Consider the following 6392-nt stretch of genomic DNA (forward strand, 5'->3'; position numbering starts at 1 on the left):
ATTTAATTATTTTTAATAAATATTTTATATAAATAATTAATTTAGTGATTATTTAATTTTTATATCTATAACAATATATAAAGCCAATACAGAGAGTTGACCATGATTTTGGTGTCCAATTTTTTTGGACTATATTAACCCTACAATAAACTATTTAATAAAGCAAATTATAAGGACAAAATAGACATAAAATTTATTTTAAAAAATCTAATAACTTCCCACTAAAATAAAAATAGTTTTGTTACTTCTATTAACTTCCTACTAAAATGAAAACAGTTTTGTTACTTCTATAAATATAACAACGCATCTTCCATTGCCTCCATCCACTGCAGTTTGGATTTTACTTTTCTATATTTTTCTTGCTATTCTGTTCTTCTCCTTTCTTCAACGCTCTCGCCTCCATCCTCTTCCATTGCATTCATCCATTGCAGTTGCAAATTTCATTGAGTTATTACTTTTACGCATAACATTCACTTATATCTATTCTCTTTAGTTTACTTATCTAATCTATATTTTCAGTTATTTCTCTGCTTTTTTAATTTATTCCCAACTTTTGACGTATGAAAATAGTACTGTATCTCCTTTTATTTTTATCAATTTAATGTAAAAAAAAATAATTTTTTTTGTCTTATCAATTTGATGCAGAAAGAAAACAGTTTCTTTTTATTTGATATCTGTTTTTATATTTTTATATGTCTTTGACTATTAATGATTGAATGAAAAGTTTCATAAATATTTTGTTAATTATTTTTAAATGCTTTGTAATAATTTTTTTAATTTTCTAAAATATTGATTATGTAGAGTATTATGTTCGAAATTTGAATACATAAATATTTACTTTAAAACTAAATTAAATTATTATTTTTGTCTACCACAATATTATTTTTTATTAATTATTAGTTTGACAGATAACACAATAAATGTAGCAATATAAAAACTTTGTTAATTGATTTTTCAAATAATTTGGCGACCTAAAATAAGAATTTTGTTAATTGATTTTATTAATTTCTTTTTTATTTTTAATCTATTTTACATTAGATAATATTATTTTTTATTAATTATTAGATTGACATATAACATTTAAATGTGGCAAGATAAGAACTATTGTATACATTTTTTTATTGTTTCAACCTTTATGATTATTTTCTTCTCTTTATTTTTCTATTTCATGAGCCATGTAAGTTTTAATTTATTATATATATATTATACGTCTAACAACAATATATAGAGCCAATACAGAGAGTTGACTATGATTTTGGTGTCCAATTTTTTGGACTATATTAATCCTACAATAAACTATTTTGGAAACTAAATTATAATGACAAAATAGACATAAAATTTATTTTGAAAAATCCAATAACTTCCCACTAAAATGACAATTTTAAAAAATATAAGACAGTCTGTAATTGCTAATAAATAAAAAGAAAATAGACTGGTATGAATATCAATATCTTCACATTCTTCATCATCTTCATGCTTTTTTTAATTCTATGTTAGTTTTAGTTTATATCGTTTGTTCTATCAATATCTTCATGCTTTGTTTAATTCTATGTTAGTTTTAGTTTATATCTTTTGTTCTGTCATTGTCTTCATTCTTTATCATGTTCATATTTTGTTTAATCTTATATTAATTTTAATTTATATCCTTTTATTTTGAGTACGTTATCCTTTCAGTTGTTTAGTTTTTACTTTTCTGTATTTTTCTTGCTATTCTATTATTCTCCTTTCTTCAACACTCTCGCCTTCGTCTTCTTTCATTGCCTTCATCAACTGCAGTTGTTAATTTCATTTAGTCTTACAGCGGTTACTATTTTCACATATAACATCCACTTATATCTTTTCTTCTCTTTAGTTTACTTATCTAATCTATATTTTCAATCATTCATCTGTCTTTTTAATTTATTCTCAAATTTTGACATATTAAAATACTACTATGTCTTTTTTTTTATCAATTATAGTGTAGAAAGAAATATTTTTTTTGTCTTATCAATTTGATGCAGAAAGAAAACAGTTTCTTTTTATTTGATATGTGTTTTATGTTTTTATATGTCCTTACCTATCAGTAATTGAATGAAAGAGTTCTATAAATATTTTGTTAACTTAGTGTTTTAAAGTTATTTTGTAATAATATCTTTTTAATTTTTTTAAATATTGATTATGTAAAGTATTATGTTCAAAATTTGAATACATAAATATTTATTTTGAAAATAAATTAAATTATTAATTTTGTCTACCACAATATTATTTATTTTACATATTGGCTAAGTTATTTTTTATATTTGATTGGCTAAGTAATAATATTTATTTTATCTATAACAATATATAAAGTCAATACAGAGAGTTGACCATGACTTTGGTGTCCAATTTTTTTGGACTATATTAACCCTACAATAAACTATTTAATAAAGCAAATTATAAGGACAAAATAGACATAAAATTTATTTTAAAAAATCTAATAACTTCCCACTAAAATAAAAAACAGTTTTGTTACTTCTATTAACTTCCCACTAAAATGAAAACAGTTTTGTTACTTCTATAAATATAACAACGCATCTTCCATTGCCTCCATCCACTGCAGTTTGAATTTTACTTTTCTATATTTTTCTTGTTGTTCTGTTCTTCTCCTTTCTTCAACGCTCTCGCCTCCATCCTCTTCCATTGCATTCATCCATTGCAGTTGCAAATTTCATTGAGTTACTACTTTTACGCATAACATTCACTTATATCTCTTCTCTTTAGTTTACTTATCTAATCTATATTTTCAGTTATTTCTCTACTTTTTTAATTTATTCCCAACTTTTGACGTATGAAAATAGTACTGTATCTCCTTTTATTTTTATCAATTTAATGTAAAAAAATAATTTTTTTGTCTTATCAATTTGATGCAGAAAGAAAACAATTTCTTTTTATTTGATATCTGTTTTTATATTTTTATATTTCTTTGACTATTAATGATTGAATGAAAAGTTTCATAAATATTTTATTAATTATTTTTAAATGCTTTGTAATAATTTTTTTAATTTTCTAAAATATTGATTATGTAGAGTATTATGTTCGAAATTTGAATACATAAATATTTACTTTAAAACTAAATTAAATTATTAATTTTGTCTACCACAATATTATTTTTTATTAATTATTAGTTTGACAGATAACACAATAAATGTAGCAATATAAAAACTTTGTTAATTGATTTTTCAAATAATTTGGCGACCTAAAATAAGAATTTTGTTAATTGATTTTATTAATTTCTTTTTTATTTTTAATCTATTTTACATTAGATAATATATTATTTTTTATTAATTATTAGATTGACATATAACATTTAAATGTGGCAAGATAAGAACTATTGTATACATTTTTTTATTGTTTCAACCTTTATGATTATTTTCTTCTCTTTATTTTTCTATTTCATGAGCCATGTAAGTTTTAATTTATTATATATATATTATACGTCTAACAACAATATATAGAGCCAATACAGAGAGTTGACTATGATTTTGGTGTCCAATTTTTTGGACTATATTAATCCTACAATAAACTATTTTGGAAACTAAATCATAATGACAAAATAGACATAAAATTTATTTTGAAAAATCCAATAACTTCCCACTAAAATGACAGTTTTAAAAAATGTAAGACAGTCTGTAAATTGCTAATAAATAAAAAGAAAATGGACTGGTATGAATATCAATATCTTCACATTCTTCATCATCTTCATGCTTTTTTTAATTCTATGTTAGTTTTAGTTTATATCGTTTGTTCTATCAATATCTTCATGCTTTGTTTAATTCTATGTTAGTTTTAGTTTATATCGTTTGTTCTGTCATTGTCTTCATTCTTTATCATGTTCATATTTTGTTTAATCTTATATTAATTTTAATTTGTATCCTTTTGTTTTGAGTACGTTATCCTTTCAGTAGTTTAGTTTTTACTTTTCTGTATTTTTCTTGCTATTCTATTATTCTCCTTTCTTCAACACTCTCGCCTTCGTCTTCTTTCATTGCCTTTATCAACTGCTGTTAATTTCATTTAGTCTTACAGCGGTTACTATTTTCACATATAACATTCACTTATATCTTTTCTTCTCTTTAGTTTACTTATCTAATCTATATTTTCAATCATTCATCTGCCTTTTTAATTTATTCTCAAATTTTGACATATGAAAATACTACTATGTCTTCTTTTTTTATCAATTATAGTGTAGAAAGAAATATTTTTTTGTCTTATCAATTTGATGCAGAAAGAAAATAGTTTCTTTTTATTTGATATGTGTTTTATGTTTTTATATGTCCTTACGTATCAGTAATTGAATGAAAGAGTTTTATAAATATTTTGTTAACTTATTTTTTTTTAAATTACTTTATAATAATATTTTTTTAATTTTTTTAAATATTGATTATGTTGAGTATTATGTTCAAAATTTGAATACATAAATATTTATTTTGAAAATAAATTAAATTATTAATTTTGTCTATCACAATATTATTTATTTTACATATTGGCTAAGTTATTTGATTGGCATATATATAGGACGCAAGAAAATTCGCACCCATCAAACATTCGTTAAAAACATTAATATGTTAATTTCCTAAACTATCTAAGCTATTAATTATGTAGAGTACTGGATTTAATATTTAAGTATATAGAGTACTATGGTTGATATTTATTAATTTCCTAAATTGTATTGCAAAAAAATTAGTTAATTTTATATTATTTATCTGTCACATAATTAACATATAAAAGATAAAAAAAAAGCCTACACCTATCAGTAGAATGAAAATTTCTCACACATATTTTGTTAACTTCTTTTTTTTATTTGTATTCTATTTTACATTGGATAATATTATTTTTATTAATTATTAGTTCGACATATAACACAACAAATGTAGCAATATAAAAACTTTGTTAATTAATTTTTTAGAATTTTATTAATTGATTTTGTTAATCTCTTTTTATTTTTAATCTATTTTACATTAGATAATATTATTTTTTATTAATTATTAGATTTACATATAACATTTAAATGTGGCAAGATAAGAACTATGGTATACATTTTTAATTGTTTCAACCTTTATGATTATTTTCTTCTCTTTATTTTTCTATTTCATGAGCCATGTAAGTTTTAATTTATTATTATTATATAGAGGATTTGGTCAAGATATGTGGTTTCGCCAGATTAACCAAATTCACGCCGAACTTGAATATTGGGGCGTTCAGCGTCGCAAGCTTCGTAATGGGTGTCTCCTCTCCACGTCAAATTTGGTGTAGACCAAGTTCGGCGCCAGCCCTTCTCTTTTTTTTTTTTTTAAATTATCTGTACTGAACGCTAGGATAGTCGAGTTCGGCGTTTTCCTTGTAGAGAATAATGCTCCTTGTGTACCAGCTTTCACACCAAACTTAAAAAGTTTAAGTTTGGCGTCAACACTTTCCAAAATTACACATTTTTTTCATGGTTCTCCACACTGAATTTGAAAATTTTCAAGTTCAGAAAATTCCACTTTTGCATGCACACACGGCGCCAAACTTGGAAATTCCAAGTTCGGCATCAACTTATCGAGTCAACCTTTTTAGGGGGCAAAAATTTTTTTTAAGTATCCGGTTTCTATTTTAAAATTTTTGCATGATCAAGACACACGTAAAACAAAGAAAAAACAGTAAAAACTCAATAAAAATCAAATAAATAATAAAATAACGCAACAGAAAATAAACTAAGGATACGAAAATATCGGGTTGCCTCCCGTCAAGCACTTCTTTACCGTCACTAGCTTGACAATCAACTCCTCTAAGGAGGAGGATCATAGGGGCTCAGCTCTTCACCCCTCACTGTGAATCTTCTCCCTGTGTTCCCATACCATAGCTCAATATGCTCCAGATAGAGGATTCTATTTACTGTATAAGTACACACTGGATTGCTAGTCAACACCGCCTTCATTCATGGGGAGAAACTTTTTAGTGGGGATCTTTTTGTTTCTCCATCCTCTGGGTACTTTCTTTTTAGGACCCTCTCTCTTGGTGGATGATGCATTCCCAACACCACATAGGTTTGATGTCAGGGAGAAGTCTGTTGATTGTCACCAAGGGATGTTTGAGCTGCAGATTCTGTGGTGCATCATCAGGGGGCTTTTGAAGGTTTGGATCAATAAGCTCAGTCAGCATGCACCTCTCTCCTTCACCTGGTAAATGTACATCTTCGAATACATGAAAGACTAGTTGCTCATCATGTACTCTAAGCACTAATTCACCCACTTCTACATCAATTAGAGCTCTCCCAGTTGCTAGAAAATGTCTTCCCAGGATTATAGAGGCATTCTCATCCTCCCCCGTGTCAAGAATAAAAAAATATGATGGGAGGAAGAACTTACCCACTTTGACTAAGATATTCTCCACTA

Source organism: Arachis duranensis, unplaced genomic scaffold (assembly GCF_000817695.3).
Source record: "Arachis duranensis cultivar V14167 unplaced genomic scaffold, aradu.V14167.gnm2.J7QH unplaced_Scaffold_73101, whole genome shotgun sequence".
NCBI classification, from domain to species: Eukaryota; Viridiplantae; Streptophyta; class Magnoliopsida; order Fabales; family Fabaceae; genus Arachis; species Arachis duranensis.